Source organism: Musca autumnalis, unplaced genomic scaffold, assembly GCF_047663935.1.
Source record: "Musca autumnalis isolate F117 unplaced genomic scaffold, ASM4766393v1 scaffold_3, whole genome shotgun sequence".
Lineage (NCBI taxonomy): Eukaryota > Metazoa > Arthropoda > Insecta > Diptera > Muscidae > Musca > Musca autumnalis.
The window spans coordinates 54136064-54153997 of NW_027411866.1; the positions used below are offsets into that span (position 1 = coordinate 54136064).

The 17934-nt window shown below is 37.0% G+C and overlaps 1 pseudogene; it reads right to left on the minus strand.

The window, feature by feature from the left end:
- Positions 1-860: 860 nt before the first annotated feature.
- The window catches only part of LOC141398192 (polyamine deacetylase HDAC10-like), a 188356-nt pseudogene continuing 171282 nt past the window's right edge, over positions 861-17934 (minus strand).

Below are 17934 nucleotides of genomic sequence, written 5' to 3' on the forward strand. Positions count from 1 at the left end.
CAAAAAAAATCTTGTTCCACATCTCATCCCAAATTACATTGACAACAACAAAATTTCCCAAAATACATCTTGTTCCACATCGCATCCCAAATTACATTGACAACAACAAAATTTCCCAAAATACATCTTGTTCCACATCTCATCCCAAATTACATTGACAACAGCAAAATTTCCCAAAAAAATCTTGTTCCACATCTCATCCCAAATTACATTGACAACAACAAAATTTCCCAAAATACATCTTGTTCCACATCGCATCCCAAATTACATTGACAACAACAAAATTTCCCAAAATATATCTTGTTCCACATCTCATCCCAAATTACATTGACAGCAACAAAATTTCCCAAAAAAATCTTGTTCCACATCTCATCCCAAATTACATTTACAACAACAAAATTTCCCAAAATACATCTTGTTCCCCATCTCATCCCAAAAATTGCTTCCCCATACAAATTTCGTAAAAAATACGGGAACGGAAAAATGACGGGAAATGCAAAAACTCCAGCAGAAATGTCAAAATCAGCATATCAGCTATAATATTAGATACCAATGAACATGCTTGCTGCTAGTTTCTAAATCAGGAGAAGAGTGTGTTATTCGGCGCTATTTTTGTTTAAAGAGAAGTGCAAGTCTTGCTAGATTTCGGAGTACGGGAACGCATTTTTAGCACTTAATGGAAAAACTACTGCAAGTACTAATATTTTGCAGGTTCTGAGCAAAACTTTTATCTATCAAAATTTATTATTATGATGTCTCAAAGATAAAATATTTTTTTTTTTATTTTTTCATTTGTTTATACTATACACAATTAATACGATATATAGATAATTTTACGATAATTTTCCAAATAAAGTTGTAGAGTTCTATATTGTCGTATATTTTTGACGATTAAATCAATTTACAATAAATTGTTTTGAAAATTCATGTTCGATCAGCTGCGCATATGCATCTACCTTTATCATTGTGATATATTTAAAAGAGTTCATCCTTTTCTCCTATGCGTCTTATGGAATTTAAATGTGATCTTGTGTGGGCCCAACAAACTTCATCGGTTGTTGCCGAACGGGAAGGCAGTTTTTGCATGCGATCTAACAAATTATAGTCTTGGTGCATTTCGTAGATTTTTTGGATACGTGCCGGTTGCTCAGGATGTCCTTCTTCATAGGTGTTGGCATGTTGCAGCATAAGTTAGTCATATACATAGCAGACTCGAACTTTCGGCGAAAATAACTTAGTTTCTAAAAGCAAAGAAACAAAGGACTCTAACTACAAAGACTTTTGAGGTGATAATGCATTCAAAATACCTGTTTTTAATCGTTGTAATCGTTGTGCATTACGTTCAATCACATCTAATGGTATTTTGGGAGCTGTATCTCTGGTTGGAAAACGCTCTGGCAGTGGTGGGCCGCCAATAAATGCACGGCTTACATTGAGCAAATTGACTTGAGGATTAACATTGTTGATATCTTCCATGGTATATGTGCCTAGGGCTTGCAAGCACTTCCAATAAGAACGATGGGCAAATATACAATTAAAAATTGACTCTTGTATGGAGGGGCATGGTGGTTCCAATTTCTCAACTAAGGCAGGACAGGGTTCGCCTAAAAGAGCCCTCAATGTTAAGGCAGCACCTTCGGCTAAGGAATCCAAACAATAACCACCTTCCAAAACTACAGCCAGGCGGGAGTTCGCCAACTTCAAAAGCGGGTTTATGAGGTGGCTATAAAAGGCGGGTGTAACTTTCATTTCGCCTTCGGACATCCCAATGCCACATCGTAGCCGGCCGAAACAATTATTAACTCTGGTTGAAATTCACAGGCTACGGGAATTAAAATTTGTTGGAATATGGCCAAGTAGTCACCATTAGTCATGCCGGTTTTATTCAATTATAACCCAAACCGGGACCATAGCCGATTGCATCGAAATCTGATTCCTTAAGATTAGGCCAAAAGGTGCCGTGTTCAAATCGATGAATGGAAAAATACAAAACTCTGAAAAATAATAATTTGTTATTTTTTGGGTAAATTGTGAAAAAAAAACTTACCGTGGATCATGGTAGAAAAATCTTTGAGTTTCTTGGCCGTGATGTACATCCCAATCAATAATCATAATTTTATTTACTTTCAGTATATCTAAGGCATATTGTGTAGCTATAGCCACATTATTGAAAAAACAATAACTACAGGAATAAACAGGGTAAATAACAATGAGCCTCTTTTCAGAAATTTCTTTAGAACCTACCCATTAAATTCGGCTTTCATGGCATGATGTCCCGGTGGTCGTATTATTGCCATTCCATTTTGTATATTTCCACTTACAATATTTTCTACTAAATCTATGGTTGAACCTGCTGCCAGTAACGACAATCCAAATGTGGTCTATGTTAAACAAGAAAAAAACAGAAATATAAATAGAAGGAAATCTTGTGGCAAGAATTTTTGGCAAATAAACTTACTGGATGTATATAAACTGAGTCATAATGTGAACTAAAATCTTCCATTTTCTCATCATCATTTACTCCTGATGTCTTCTCTAAAAGTTTATAATGTTCCTCACTGTGCAAAAGCATGACCTCATCTTTTGTTGCACGTCTCGATGATAAAAGCTGGCATCGTTCGACCAAATTCAATTCTCGACAACTGAAAATAATTACGGAAATTGTCTTAACATGCAATCATTGGTTGATAAACATTTTGTAGAATAGGTATATTTTTGGTCGATATTTTGGAACATATTCATAGTTGGTTAAAAAACTGGAAGATCAACAAATAGCACGATTAATGGGTTTATAAACCTTTTTATAAACCATTTAATTTTTGACACAACATTTGGTGCAAAAAAGAAATAAGATAAGAAACATTCATTAAATTCAGTACTTACAAGAAGTACTAAACAACTAAAACAATAAACCTACAGATGTTTGTACGAATATTAAATGTTCATTATAAATGCTAATCAACTACACATGTTCATGCACATTCCAGTAGAACTATAACGGACATACTAAGAGAGAGTAATAAGCTAATAAAAAAATTAAAATAGAACAAAATAAAAAGAGGTATGTGTGTTGGAGGTGTTGGTGTGAAGAGTTAATAAAATAACACCATTTCTAACTAAATTTTGCAATTAAGACATGACATCAGTGTCTCTGGCGGTAAATGGGAATAGTGCAAAATTCTATTTTAGGAAATGTTAACACTCGATGTAATTATTACAGTGAAACACCTCCAAATAATGATTGGCTAGCCAACAACACATGTGATGATGGCCAAGGACCCTTGGTAACCTCAAATAATTCGATAGGCCAATCTGTGGTAAGTTGTGTTATCCAATGTGGTCTGCTAATATAAGCGCAACCTAAAAAATACAAACTTGCCAGAAAGCAAAGCTAAGAACAGGATATCTTATTATGTCCTCATTCGGTCACCTACATGATTAGATCCTTCCTACGCATATATCGTCATAGCACAACAGCAGAACTCGCTTGGTTGTTGTAGCAGATACCATTCATGCTACCAAGGCACGTAAGGAGTGGTACTCGTAGTATAGAGAGAAGAACTAAAAATCTGATTTGAGGACGCAGATGAACGAAATGAAAGGATCTTGCCATATTTTTGTGGACTTATTAAGTACATACATATGTTCATAAAAGTCATGTCTATAAAATTTGTATAATCGGAGTGAAACTGAATCCCAGAAAAAAACAATTGCGACATTCTTTCAGAGGTGACCACAATGGTTTACACACAGTTGAAGAAGAAGGGGGAGTTGTGGATGTTCTTACCGAGTTTCTCTTGAGATGCCATGAGCATTCATATCGAATCACATACCCTGCGACAAAAACTCATACAAAACGATGCTCAACACTGCCTATAAATAAATATACTCTAAGTCCATAGCAAGGCAAAAAACGGCACGTGAACTAACTCTGAACTAGAGACTCTGTATTATCAAAACGCTCTGACGAGGATGTACCGCTTATAGATTTAACCAGATATGCCCAGCTTGATAGTGATAATGGTCATATTTTGACGTTTTTTGTATATTTTACTCAAAAAAACGTATGCTTGCGGTTCTTACACATAACTAGTCTATGGAATAATGTAAAGGAATCCTAAGTAGTACCCAAAACAAGAAACCGAATCACACGTTACATTAATACCATATACCAATTAGCCTTTCTCAGTTTTTAATTATGCATAGTTTTAATTTATTTTATTTAAAAACACGGTACCCAGCCCACAGGACCAAAACTAAATAAATACAATAATAAAGTTAATACTCCCATAATTTATAACTAATATAATGCCTGTTCCAGAACCTGCAAGAATCTGCAACTTTTTACTACGACAACAATTTTTCCTTTATGATATCGAAAAAATAGTAAAAATTAGTAGATTCTTGCAGTTCTGGAACAGACCAATTATATGTATATAATGTAAATGAAAACACCAGGACCTAGTAATTAGGACATAACTAGTCTGTAAAATCTGCCCTGCATGAAGTGGAAGGACAAATGGAGAATAACATTGAGAATTCAAAACTATCCTTTAAAAAATGTAAAGTTTGAATCTATCCGCTATAACGCTCACAATAATTTAAGAATTTTTCTATACTTATGGAGTGCATTGATGACATGTTAAAAAGCAGGAACATCTTTTCATACATAAATTTAAATTCTTTTCTTTTGAAATTCCGAATCAATGACTTCGATTTACAAATAGAATAATACAAAATACAAACGGTAAAATTCAAATTCCAAATGAAATTATTCGAATTTCAAATGAAATAATTCGAAATTCAATTGGTATTCTCAAATTACTAGTGAAATGTTTCGAATTTCAAATAAAATAATCAAATTACAACAGAAATTCTTCGAATTACATGTTAAAATGGTGCAGTAATAAATTAAATTCTTGTGAGCTTCGGCCACCTGAAATTTAGGAGGGTGGATTACGCTGATGAAGTAGTACTGATAAGTGGTAAATTCTTACCAATCTTGTCTGATATTAGTTCAAATTGTTATTGGAGTAGCGGACAAAGAAAGATCTTATAATAGCCCTCTGTTCTGGCAATTATTCCATCCATCGGTAGCACTCCTTAGGCTGTTCTGAAAGCGATCCTGGTTCTTCAACCTCCGGATATCATGCTTCAATTCCAAGCTGCGAAGATTAATAGCTTTGAAACTTCGAAAGTCAAAAATGTATCGAGTTTTACACGAAAATTCTAAATTTTACTGACGTTCAATTTGAGCATATATGCCCTCCTCAATCAATTTTGACTTATTAAACGGTAACCCTCTCTTGACAGGTCTGGCAATACATACAGACTTATTTATAATGGAAGAAAGCACAGGCACTAGTGGAAAAATCCAGTCATTAAAAACTCATGTATCTAAACGACAACAACATCTGCAAACTTTGTAATGTTTGCGTCGAAAAGGCGGACGACCTCAGATGGTATATTGAATCTTGATGCAGAATTTTCAAGGCAATCTGACCTGCGATCTCGCAACGTAGAACCAACCCTCTACACCCACTCGATAAGCCAGAGATGAATTTTATTGTGGGAATCATTAGGTTATATCTCTAGCTTCGTCTAATGTGGAGATGCAGAAGAGATAGAAATGGTGAGCCGTATCCATACTATGTCTTTGTTGGTAATGCTATTATTTATCCAATTGCACTTTCGTATCGGGTGCTTTTTTTAATATTTGTCTAGTGAACGGGTGGGTGATGGGTGACGTAGGGGATGGAAGATACCAAGCAACGGTCCTGGCCGGTTTTAACATGGCAAAGCCCAGGATTTATCTTGGTCCCTCTTTCATCTCAAGTGGACACTGACCTCCCCGTTGTGTCACCTGGGGAACTGCCTTTAACACCCGTTAAAGGTAGTGAGCTAACATGTGCCGCGCGTTCTCCCATAAGAATGCTAAAAACTTGGGTTTGCAAATCCAGTCATTAAAAACTCATGTATCTAAACGACAACAACATCTGCAAACTTTGTAATGTTTGCGTCGAAAAGGCGGACGACCTCAGATGGTATATTGAATCTTGATGCAGAATTTTCAAGGCAATCTGACCTGCGATCTCGCAACGTAGAACCAACCCTCTACACCCACTCGATAAGCCAGAGATGAATTTTATTGTGGGAATCATTAGGTTATATCTCTAGCTTCGTCTAATGTGGAGATGCAGAAGAGATAGAAATGGTGAGCCGTATCCATACTATGTCTTTGTTGGTAATGCTATTATTTATCCAATTGCACTTTCGTATCGGGTGCTTTTTTTAATATTTGTCTAGTGAACGGGTGGGTGATGGGTGACGTAGGGGATGGAAGATACCAAGCAACGGTCCTGGCCGGTTTTAACATGGCAAAGCCCAGGATTTATCTTGGTCCCTCTTTCATCTCAAGTGGACACTGACCTCCCCGTTGTGTCACCTGGGGAACTGCCTTTAACACCCGTTAAAGGTAGTGAGCTAACATGTGCCGCGCGTTCTCCCATAAGAATGCTAAAAACTTGGGTTTGGGCGTCAGGTTAGTTACCCTCCCATGGAAAAAACAGCATACTATGAAAAAACGAAAGAAAAGAAAGACAACCCCCTCTAAAGTTGACGAACCCCGCAAACGTTTTAAGGACCATGATCTGCGAATCTGCACCTGGAATTTTCGCACACTTTATAGAGAAGGTGCAATCTTCGCATTGGCAGACGTACTTGAAAAGTACTAGGCCGATATTACTGCCATACAGGAAATACGATGGATTGGGAAAGGCGTCACAACAACACCTAAAAGTGACACACTGTATTATAGCTGCCGTGACGTAAAGCATGAGTTTGGATGCGGATTCGTAGTCAGTCGGAGACTAAAACATCTGGTATCCAGCTTCACCCCAGTGAATGAAAGACTTGCTGCAATTCGAATAAAAGCTAAATTCTTTAACATCAGCTTTATTTGCGCTCATGCTCCCACTGAAGAAAAGGACGAACAGACCAAAGATATATTTTACGAGCGCTTAGAAGAAACATATGACCGTTGCCCTGCCCATGACATTAAAATCATTCTAGGCGATTTTAATGCCAAAATTGGAAAGGAGAATATCTTTGGCCCAACAGTCTGGAAATTCAGTCTCCACAGTGAAACATCTGACAATGGTATGAGGCTGATAGACTTTGCAGCTGCAAAAAACATGGTACTTAGCAGTACCAGATTTAATCATCTCGATATTCATAAGGGCACCTGGCTGTCTCCAGATCAAAGAACAAGTAATCAAATTGATCATGTTGTGATAGATGGAAGACATTCATCGAGCGTGTTGGATATACGATCGTTCCGAGGCGCAAACATTGATTCGGACCACTACATTGTTGCAGCAAAGCTACGTACCCGTCTAAACGTTGCAAATAAAGCACGAACAGACACAACGCGGAAGTTGGACATCGATAGGCAGCAAACACAACAGGTAGCCACAGCATATTCCACTCAACTAGCCCAATTGCTTAACGCGAGCACTCTTTGTCCCGATAACATTAACATAACTCCATGCAAACAGCCCCAAAATCCATACTTGGATTCCAGAGACCTCCACAAAGGAATTCATGGTATGACCAGGAGTGTCGTGCTGCTACCGAAGTTAAAAATGCGGCATATAGAGCTACTTTACAATCAGTAGCAACGCGTAGCGCACGAGAGAGATATCGGGTGAAATGGAGAGAAGAGATACGTCTTTTCCGCAAGAAAAAGAGAGAAATGGAAAAGCGGGAGTGTGAAAAAATCGAGATGTACAGGAGCCAGAATGAAGTCCGAAAATTCTACCAAAGAGTGAAACATCAAACAGATGGCTTTGGTACAGGCACATCCTCCTATAGAGACCAGCAAGGTAATCTGGTAACAGATACAGATAGCGTGCTCAGGATATGGAAGGAACATTTCTTGAATCTGCTGCTATCCAATAGTAGCGAAGACGAAGATACCACAGTCCCAATCCCAGAAGATGGTATAGAATGTATACCACCCGGCCAAGATGAGGTAAAAACAGCAATCAACCGACTGAAGAATAATGAAGCAGCAGGAGCCGATGGCTTACCAGCCGAGCTGTTTAAAACCGGAGGCGACGCGCTGATAAGGTGTATGCATCAGCTAGTTAGCACCATCTGGCAGGAAGAACGCGTACCCGACGATTGGAACCTGATCATCCTATGTCCCGTCCACAAGAAAGGAGATAAGACTGTATGCTCCAACTATAGGAGAATAAGTCTCCTCCCTATTGGATATTGTGCGAACGACTAAAGCCAATGGTCAACGAAATAATTGTACCATACCAATGTGGCTTTAGACCTGGCAAGTCCACCATTGACCAGATATTTACCCTGCGGCAAATCCTAGAGAAGACCCAAGAGATGCAGATCGACACATTTCACGTTTTTGTCGATTATAAAGCAGCATTCGACAGTCCCCTCCGATCAAAGGTATTCCATGCAATGTCTGAATTTGGCTTTGTAAGATGACTTTAACTGATACCAGGTCCTCAGTTAAAATTGGAAAGAACCTCTCCGTAGAATTTTGTACCAAAAGAGGTTTCAGACAAGGAGACAGCCTTTCGTGTTACCTATTCAACATTTTGCTGGAAAAGGTAATACGAGATGCAAATGTCAAAAGAAATGGCACAATTTACACCAATAGCCACATGTTACTTGCCTATGCTGATGACATAGACATCATGGGACGATCAGTAAAGGAAGTAACTGATACCTTTAGAAAGGTCGAAGCAGAATCTGCGAAAGTGGGTCTGGCGGTAAACGGCGAAAAGACCAAATTGATGGTGTCGACGCGCAAAGCGTCCATAGAGCTCGGACCAACCGTAGAAGTTGGTACCTACAATTTTGAGATAGTTAAAGACTTCGTCTACCTCGGCACTGCCATAAACACAACAAACAACATCAGTTGTGAAATAAGAAGAAGAATTGTATTGGCCAACAGATGCTACTATGGTCTACGTAAGCAATTTAAAAACAAAGCCACATCTCGTCAAACAAAAATAACACTATACAAAACGCTGATACTACGCGTGCTAATGTATGGCTCCGAAGCATGGGTACTTGCGCAAGCAGATAAGGCAGTGCTTGGTGTGTTTGAGAGGAAAATTCTTGGAATGATCTACGGGCCGATTTGCGTTGACGGTGAATATCGACGTCGTATGAACCACGAGCTATATAAGCTATACAAAGACATTCATATAGTTAAACGTATCGAGATGCAACGATTGCGTTGGCTAGGCCATATCATGAGAATGAGCGATGATGAACCCGCTAAAAAGGCGTATGAATACATGCCACATGGCGGTGCACGCAGAATCGGCAGGCCTAAGCTTCGATGGAGCATACAAGTGGATGAAGAAATGGAAAGGCGCGGTATTCCAAAAAGTCAAGCGAAAAACAGAGAGAGAGAGAATGGAGATCTTTTCTTAGTTCGCTCTATGGAACAAATGTTCTGTAATGGGCCAACTAAGTAAGTAAGTCTAGTGAACGGTATCTTTTCATTCATGCAATCTTCCTTTTCGTTCTGTTAGTCCGTGTTTAGACACACAAATTTCTCGGGAAATCATTAATATGCTGATATTGGGATATTTGGCATTTTCCAATAAAATTTTCTGTCAGCTTGTTTATCTTTTGTTGAACTAATTCGATGTCTGCCATATGATAGAGCTGGCAAACCATCGATATTCCCAACATTAGATATTTTCGATATAATGTTTTAAAATATCGATTGCTATCGATATTATCGTTACGTTGTCATCGCCATTAATTTAGAGATGAAAATGGCAGAAATGTCAATGATTTTCTTGAAATTATGCAAAAGTAGTTCACAGAAATGTAAAGGAGAATAAAAAGCTACTTTTATTTTATAAAAAAATACATTTTATTTGACCGAAAAATGTGTACGTGTGACTACGGACTTACTTTCTTACACTCACATAACCGAAAAGCAGCGAAATTTCTATTTATTTCAATGGATTTCAGGTTAGGGGTTTTTATTCCGATAATATCGATAGGCAAAACTATCTATCGATATTGAATTTTTAAATAATAATCGATATTATCGATAGTGCCATCGATTTTTTGCCAGCTCTACCATATGATGCAGACGTTGAGTTGAGAATAACCATGGTAGGTTGTATATCAGTTTGAGAATTTTGTTTTGAGAAATTTGTAATTTTTTGATATGGCACATCGCCGATGATGACCATACTGGGGCGCCATAAAACATAAGTGGTTGAAACACGCTTTTATAGAGTAGTTCTTTGTTATTTAAACTCAACTCAGATCTTCTATTGATTAAAGGGTATAACAATCTGATGATTTTATTTATTATGTTCACAACATATGGTATGTGACTCTTAAAGGTTATTCGGGTGTCCAGTATGAGACCCAAATATTTTACTTCGTTCTTCCAACTAATGTTCTGGTTATTAAAAAGAATTGGTCGCTGTGGTATGAATCGCGGAGATCGTTTTCTTGTGAGGAATATAGCTTCCATTTTGTCAGTACTGAGAAGAATTTTCCATTTGAAAAAATACTTGCTTAATGTTATCAAGGCTGATTCTAGGCAATCAATTATATTGTTTGATAAAGTACCAGAACAATGTATGGCGGTGTCATCTGCGAAGATTGATGCTGTGCATCCATGAAGATCAGGAAAATCTGAGGTATATATGTTGTATAAAATAGGAGAAAAACAGGTACCTTGTGGACATCCTGCGGCAATCGTTTTTCTCGCTGACCAGGATGAGCCGATTGAGACCATGAATGTTCTTCCACACAAGAAATTTTGTATTATTTTTGTGATTTCAATAGGGAATTTCAATTTGATCATTTTGTAGATTTTGTGCCAAACGCAATCAAATGCTGACTTCACATCCAATAAGACCATACCTGTAGATTTGCCAGAGGAGAAATTATCATGAACAAAATCTCTTATTTTAAATAAGGGTTGAGTAGTGTTGTGCTCCTTCCTAAATCCGAATTGTTGTGGAGGAATAATGTTGTTTAGCTCAATGAAGCTGATATTTTCTCTTTGGCTGTTTTTTTCCAAAATTTTGCTTAGCGAAGATAGAAGACTAATCGGTCTATAATCAGAAGATGACCTTCCAGGTTTGTTGGCCTTTTTAATGGGAACAGTTTTTGCACATTTCCAAACGCGAGGAAAATAGCATAATCTTAAACATGAATTTAGGATAAATGTTAAGAAGGCAACTCCAGCAGCAGGTAGGTTTTTTAAGCAAAGGTTATTAATATTATCCAGGTCTGGAGCTTTTTTATTTTTTAACATCTTTAACATTTCGCAGGTTTTGTCAATGCTAATCCGAAAACATGGGGTGGGTTTGCGTTACTGTTTTGGATCTCTAATGCAAATTTATCCACTTCGTCAGTCGTATTTCTATCGCTGAGGTTAGATGACATTGAATGGTTGTTCAGGAAATGTTGAGCTAGTATTTCGCATTTATCCTTTGATGTAAAGTACGATGTGTTATTACAGACAATGGTAGGGATCTGATTATTTTTCCTTTTCAAAACTTTGGATATATTCCAGAATGGCTTAGACGCCTGTTCCAAAGAAGATAACGTTTCATTCCATGAACGGTTTCTATGTTCAAATAATTCTTTCTTAATTTGTTTATTAAGCCGGTTCATTGCGAAGCGATCGTTTGGGTCACGAAATCGTTTAAAATTTCTGGAATAAATATTTCTGTGTTGTATTAAAATTTTGATATGGTTAGGTATTGCGCTTATTTTCGAGGAGATTTTACGTTTAGGGACACTATATTCAACAGCAGATAATAAAATTCCTGTAAAATTCTCAATGTAGGAATCTATTTGATTTTCATCAGGAGTATCATTTTCGTAATCCAAGGTTTCCAAATTTCTGTTAATGAATTGTTTATACCGATTCCAGTCTGCTCTTTTGTAGCTGTAATAACATTTGTCGTTGGTTTTTGCTTCAAAATTGATTTCACAAAATAGGGGCAGGTGATCGGAGCCAAGGTTGTTAATAGTTTTTACTCCAAGAATATTATCAGACATATTTGTGATGTATGAATCTAAATTAGATGATTGTCTTCTACTATCAGCCGGTATATAAGACATATCCGAAGAAAATAAGACTTGAAAATTATTCATTTGTATTTTTTCATATAGCAAATTTCCCCATGAATTGCTCCCAGAGCAGCCCCAATGAGCGTGTCTTGAATTTAAATCGCCTCCGATTATGAATTTATTGTTGGTGCAAGCCAATTTCCTTAAATCAGAAGAAAACAACCTTTTCCTGTTAGAAACGTCTCTGTTGCCGCCGGGAAAATAACATGAGTACATATTTATGTAATCATTGCCTGATGAGATCTTTAATCCTACTGTTTCAATAACTGACATATTTATATTAGGTAATAGCTGGTGGTCGATATTTTTTTTGATAAGTATTGCAACGCTCCCACCTATTTGATCTGGTCGGTCGTTTTATTTTTAATCCAGTGATTTCTTTTTAGCCAGGTTTCATTGAGAAGGCAGATATCAATATTACGATTTTCTAGAAAGTACATTAATTCAAACATTTTGCTGCGTTCCATGAGATGGCCTTCAAATGGGAGCTCATTTTAAAAATTTAAATGCAAGGGCATAAATGACATCGAATAGACCAGCCTTTGACTTACATTTTTTAAAATTAGATATTAACTCAAGAGTTAAAGTTCTCATTTGCTCTGGGGAAAATAATTCATTTGATGTTTCTTCTGGTTTGTTCCAGTTATTATTAATGGTAGAAGTATGATCCTGGTTCAAGGAATTTGGAAACATTGTAGAAAATTTCTGATTGCCAGAAAATTGTGCAGTCGGTTTAGCTTGTTTTCTTGGCTGATATTTTTGCCAAATCTGTAAAAATTATTTCCTTGCAGGACAATCGAGAGACGAAGATTTATGTTCGCCATTACAGTTGGCACATTTTACAGTGTTAATTTGACATTCTAACCGCAGAATGATTCCCAACACAATTAGCACAGAAGTTTTTGACATGGCATCTATTAGAACCATGGCCGAACATCTGACGGTTGTAGCACTGTGTAACTTTATTCCTGCTTGGCTTCTGATATTCCCAACGAACTCTGATACGGTTTATATTAGAATAGCTTTGACGCAATTCTTTTAAAGTTATTGACTTCCTTTCGAAGTATACAATATAAATAACGTTTTCGTACGAGGCGTTGTTTTTTTGGTCACCAACTTAACGCCTGTGCATTTCAAACCCATTTCAACGAGTTGACCTTTTACTATTTTGGGGTCCATTTTGTCCATGTTAAATAACAAGGCCTTATAAGGTTTTTCATTTTTTGCGGCATATGTAAAAAATTCTACCTGTAAACTTTTGGAAAGGCCCTCGCAAATAGGCTTAACATCATCAGGATTGGTTAGAAATATTTTCAACCCGATAGATATTTTTCTTATAGAATAATTGGTTATATTCAATAGGTATTCTACATAATTCATAGATTTGCTCAGTTTTGCACTTCAGTACAGTGATTGGAGGCACCTTGGCTTTTATCGAGTTATCGATAACTATCTCATCATTATTATTATCATCACTGATGTCGTCATCATCCAATGTTTGGATAGGTAATAGAAATTTTGGTTATTTTTCTCTGGGGAGAACCGCCTGATTTCACTCTCTTACTCATTATTTTATGCCTCGTAGAGGCAAAACCATCTTCGTCGCACTGTCTTTTAATTTTGTTTGTGTAAAGCAGAGTGAGGCAGAGAACATTTTTGGGTCTCTCTTGTGCTCTCAATGAGTGTAAATTTGTTGTTGTTCACAAGGTGTTAGCATCTACACAGGCTGTGAGCGATAACAAATTTACGCTCACTTAGAGCACATGGGCTCTCTTGTGAGTCACAATCAGCGTTGCCGACAGTTTTTGATCGAAAATCGTCAAATCGTTAAAAAATCGTCAACATGGTCTAAAACAAAACAAAAATAACCGTATTTAATTGTTTTTGGATTAGTAAAGAAACTACTGTTTGAGAAAGAACACGTCTGTATGGTATAAGCGGCACAATACGACTCGTACAACTGCTAAGTTGAAGAAGATCATGATGTTTCAAATAGATCACTATGAACTGCATATCTCAATCAAAGTTCGAAAAAACAATAAAAATTTTAAATTTTGATCAGTCCTTGGGATCCGTCCTTGTTCCCGATATAATTCTCTTCTGTCACTGAAATTTCGGTGACTGGTGGAGAACAAAACCATCGGATTGGAACTTATTTCCAAACGAAAGCGATAAAAAAACTGACATATGGATAAATGTATTAAAAACAAGTGAGCAAAGGCTATAGTCGGGACGGGGCCGACCATGTGATACCCTACACCACTACCCCTGTGCATAGGCTTTTCACTGGTAAACATTTCTTTTAGGGAATACAATCCGACTACAACCAAAAATAATATGCCTCTTTCTCTCTGGGATCCCCCACAAGCAACCAAAATTTCGTGACGATTCGATCAAAATTACGACCTATAGCTTGATTGCAAAAAATGGAAGAATTGGATGCATTACCGACTATTGTGGTATCTCCCTAGTTTGACCACCTTCGCCAACCTGCTTTACACCAATGTAAAGGTAATATTTTCTTCGTCCATTGACAGACTTTGCCGTTGGAATACCCCTACTAGAAGCCAATATATTCACAAAGTATAAAACTTTGAATTTGTCTCCAAATGAGTTTTCCCCATTCCGACCCCTAAATATTGTCCGACTATCAAAGTCAATAGGCTTCTTCTCTGAATATATCTACCCCCAAAAATTTCGTCACTATCCGATCAAAATTCCAACTTGTAGCGTGATTACAAAAAATTGAAAAATTGGGTATATTACTGATTTTTGGAATATCTCGGTTTGCTCACTTACGCCAACATACTTTGCATCAATATAAACGAGATCACCAAACTAAATAGGCTTCTTCCTTTTTAGGACCCGCATCAACTCCCAAAAAATTCGTGACGATCCGATCAAAATTGCTACCTGTAGCCTGATTACAAACAAATCGGAAAATGGGATGCATTACCGACTGTTGCGATATCTCTGTTGTTTGAGCAGCTACGACAACCTAATTTACATTGTTGTAAAGGTGATATTTTCTACTTTCCTTGCTAGGTTTTGCTTTATATATACTTCTTAAAGAAACAGAGATATTGGCTTTGAAATAAAACGTTGACCTTTCTCCAAATAAGTGTTTGCCCATTCCGACCCCTGAATATTATCCGCAAAATCAATAGCCTTCTTTCTCTTTGGGACCCCGATTAACCACCAAGATTTCGTGACGATCCGATCAAAATTGCGACCTGTAGCGTGATTACAAAAAAATCGGAAAATTGGATGCATTATCGACTATTGCCATATCTCCGCTATTTGACCACCTACGACAGCCTACTTTACATCGTTGTAAAGGTGATATTTTCTACTTTCCTTGCTAGGTTTTGCTTTTGATATACCTCTTAAAGAAACACAGATATTCGCTTTGAAATAAAACGTTGACTTTTTCTCCAAATAACTTTTTTGCCCATTCCGACCCCTGAATATTAGCCGACCATATCCAAAATCAATAGCCTTCTTTCTCTGTAGGATCCCCATTAGCCCCAAAAATTTCGTGACGATCCGATCAAAATTGCGACCTGTAGCGTGATTACAAAAAAATGAAAAAATGGGATGTATTGCCGACTATTGTGATATCTCCGTTATGTGGCCACCTACGCCAACCTACTTTGCATCACTGTAAAGATGGGATTTTCTACTTTCATAGTCAGACTTTGTATTTGGAAGATCCCCAACCGAAGCTGTGATATTCGTCATTATTATTAAAATCGCAAAAATAAAAAGTTGGGTTCTATTAGCGGCTATTGCGATATATTCGTTGTTTGATCACCTACGAGAACCTACTTTACATCATTAGAAAGGCGATATTTTCTACTTTCATGGCCAGGTTCTGCTTTTGGTATACCCCATATTGAAGCTGAGATATTCGCTTAGGAAAAAAACGTTGTCTTTTTCTCCAAATAAGTTTTTTGCCCATTACGACCCCTAAATATTATCCGACCATCACCAAAATCAATAGGCTTCTTCATCTGTGTGACCCCCATTAACCCTCAAAATTTCGTGACGATCCGATCAAAATTGAGACCTGTAGCGTGATTTCCAAAAAAGTGGAAAAATGGGATGTATTACCGACTATTGCGATATCTCCGTTATTTGGTCACCTACGCCGACCTAGTTTACATCATTGTAAAGACGGGATCTTCTACTTTCATAGCCAGGCTTTGCATTTGGAAAGTCCCCAACCAAAGCTGTGATATTCGTCATTATAACTAAAATCGCAAAAATGAAAACTTGGGTTTTATTTGCGACTATTGTGATATCTTCGTTGTTTAATCACCTACGAGAACCTACTTTACATCATTAGAAAGGTGATATTTTCCACTTTTATTGTCAGGTTTTTCTTTTGGTATACACCGTATAGAAGCTGAGATATTCGCTTTGGGAAAAAACGTTGTCTTTTTATCCACATAAGTTTTTTGCCCATTCCGACCCCTAAATATTATCCGACCATCACCAACATCCAAAATTTCGTGACGATCCGATCAAAATTGCGACCTGTAGCGTGATTACAAGGTTTAGATGGACAGACGGACAGACGGACGGACGGACACACATAGCCAGATCGACTCAGCTCGTCGAGACATTCATTTTGGTGTATATAAGTATGGGTCTACGACCATTATTTCGATGCGTTACAAACTTTTTGGCCAAAACCAACTTATAATACCCTCCCCACATAGTGGTGTAGGGTATAATTATCGCAAAATTAGTGATTTCTTTGAAGGTGTGCTAATTATGTGTCTAGTAAATCTAGATGATTGTTTACATTTTTTGAAGTTATTCAAATTAACAGTTATGTTTCAGTTTATATATTGCGTTGTGTTTTTTATGTATACTACTAAGAATATATTAATACAAATGCTTTACACGGTGCGCCTTAACTAATTTTAAATGGATAGTGCTTACACCTGGGAAGTTTTTGCAGATTCTGAAACTACAATGTTCATAGGTGAGAAATATCAAGAAACAAAAAAAATCGCCGGAGGGATTTTCAAATATATCGCGAATTAAGTTCACATTTTTAGGGGTTCTTTAGGTTGTAGCTGTGAAAATTCTCCACAAGATTGACCTTTATGATATTCTCTTAGGTTTTACCGTTTTTGAGATATAGAAATTCAAATTGCGACAATGCACTGACTGACATAGATAAGAAAAATAAAAAACAGACAAAATCGCCAGATGGATTTTTAAATAAATCGTTATCAAAGTGCACAATTTTAGGGTTTTTTGATTTTCGCGATTTTGCTTGGAAACAGCAAGTCGTATCGAAATGAGTCTAAAGAAAATGTTGTAGCTTTGAAAATTCTCTACAAGACTGACCTTTAGGTTTTTTCGTAGGTTTTCCCATTTTTGAGATATAGATGTTCAGTTCAAATTTTTAGGTTTTTATCTTAAGTCTTCAAGGTTTTGCTTGGAAACCGCAAGTCATATCAAAATGGGACTAAAGAAAATGTTGAAGCTGTGAAAATTCTCTACAAGACTGGATGGTGGATGGACGCACATAGCCAGATTTTTCCTAGGTTGTACCATTTTCAGGATATATAAGTTTAATTTGGGAAATTGCAGTATGACATTGTTTTATAAAGAAGCGATACAGTCAGTGCATTGTCTCAATTTGAACTTCTATATCTCAAAAACGGTAAAATCTAAGAGAATATCATAAAGGTCAATCTTGTGGAGAACAACTACAACATTTTCTTTAAGCCCATTTACATAGAACTCGCGGTTTCCAAG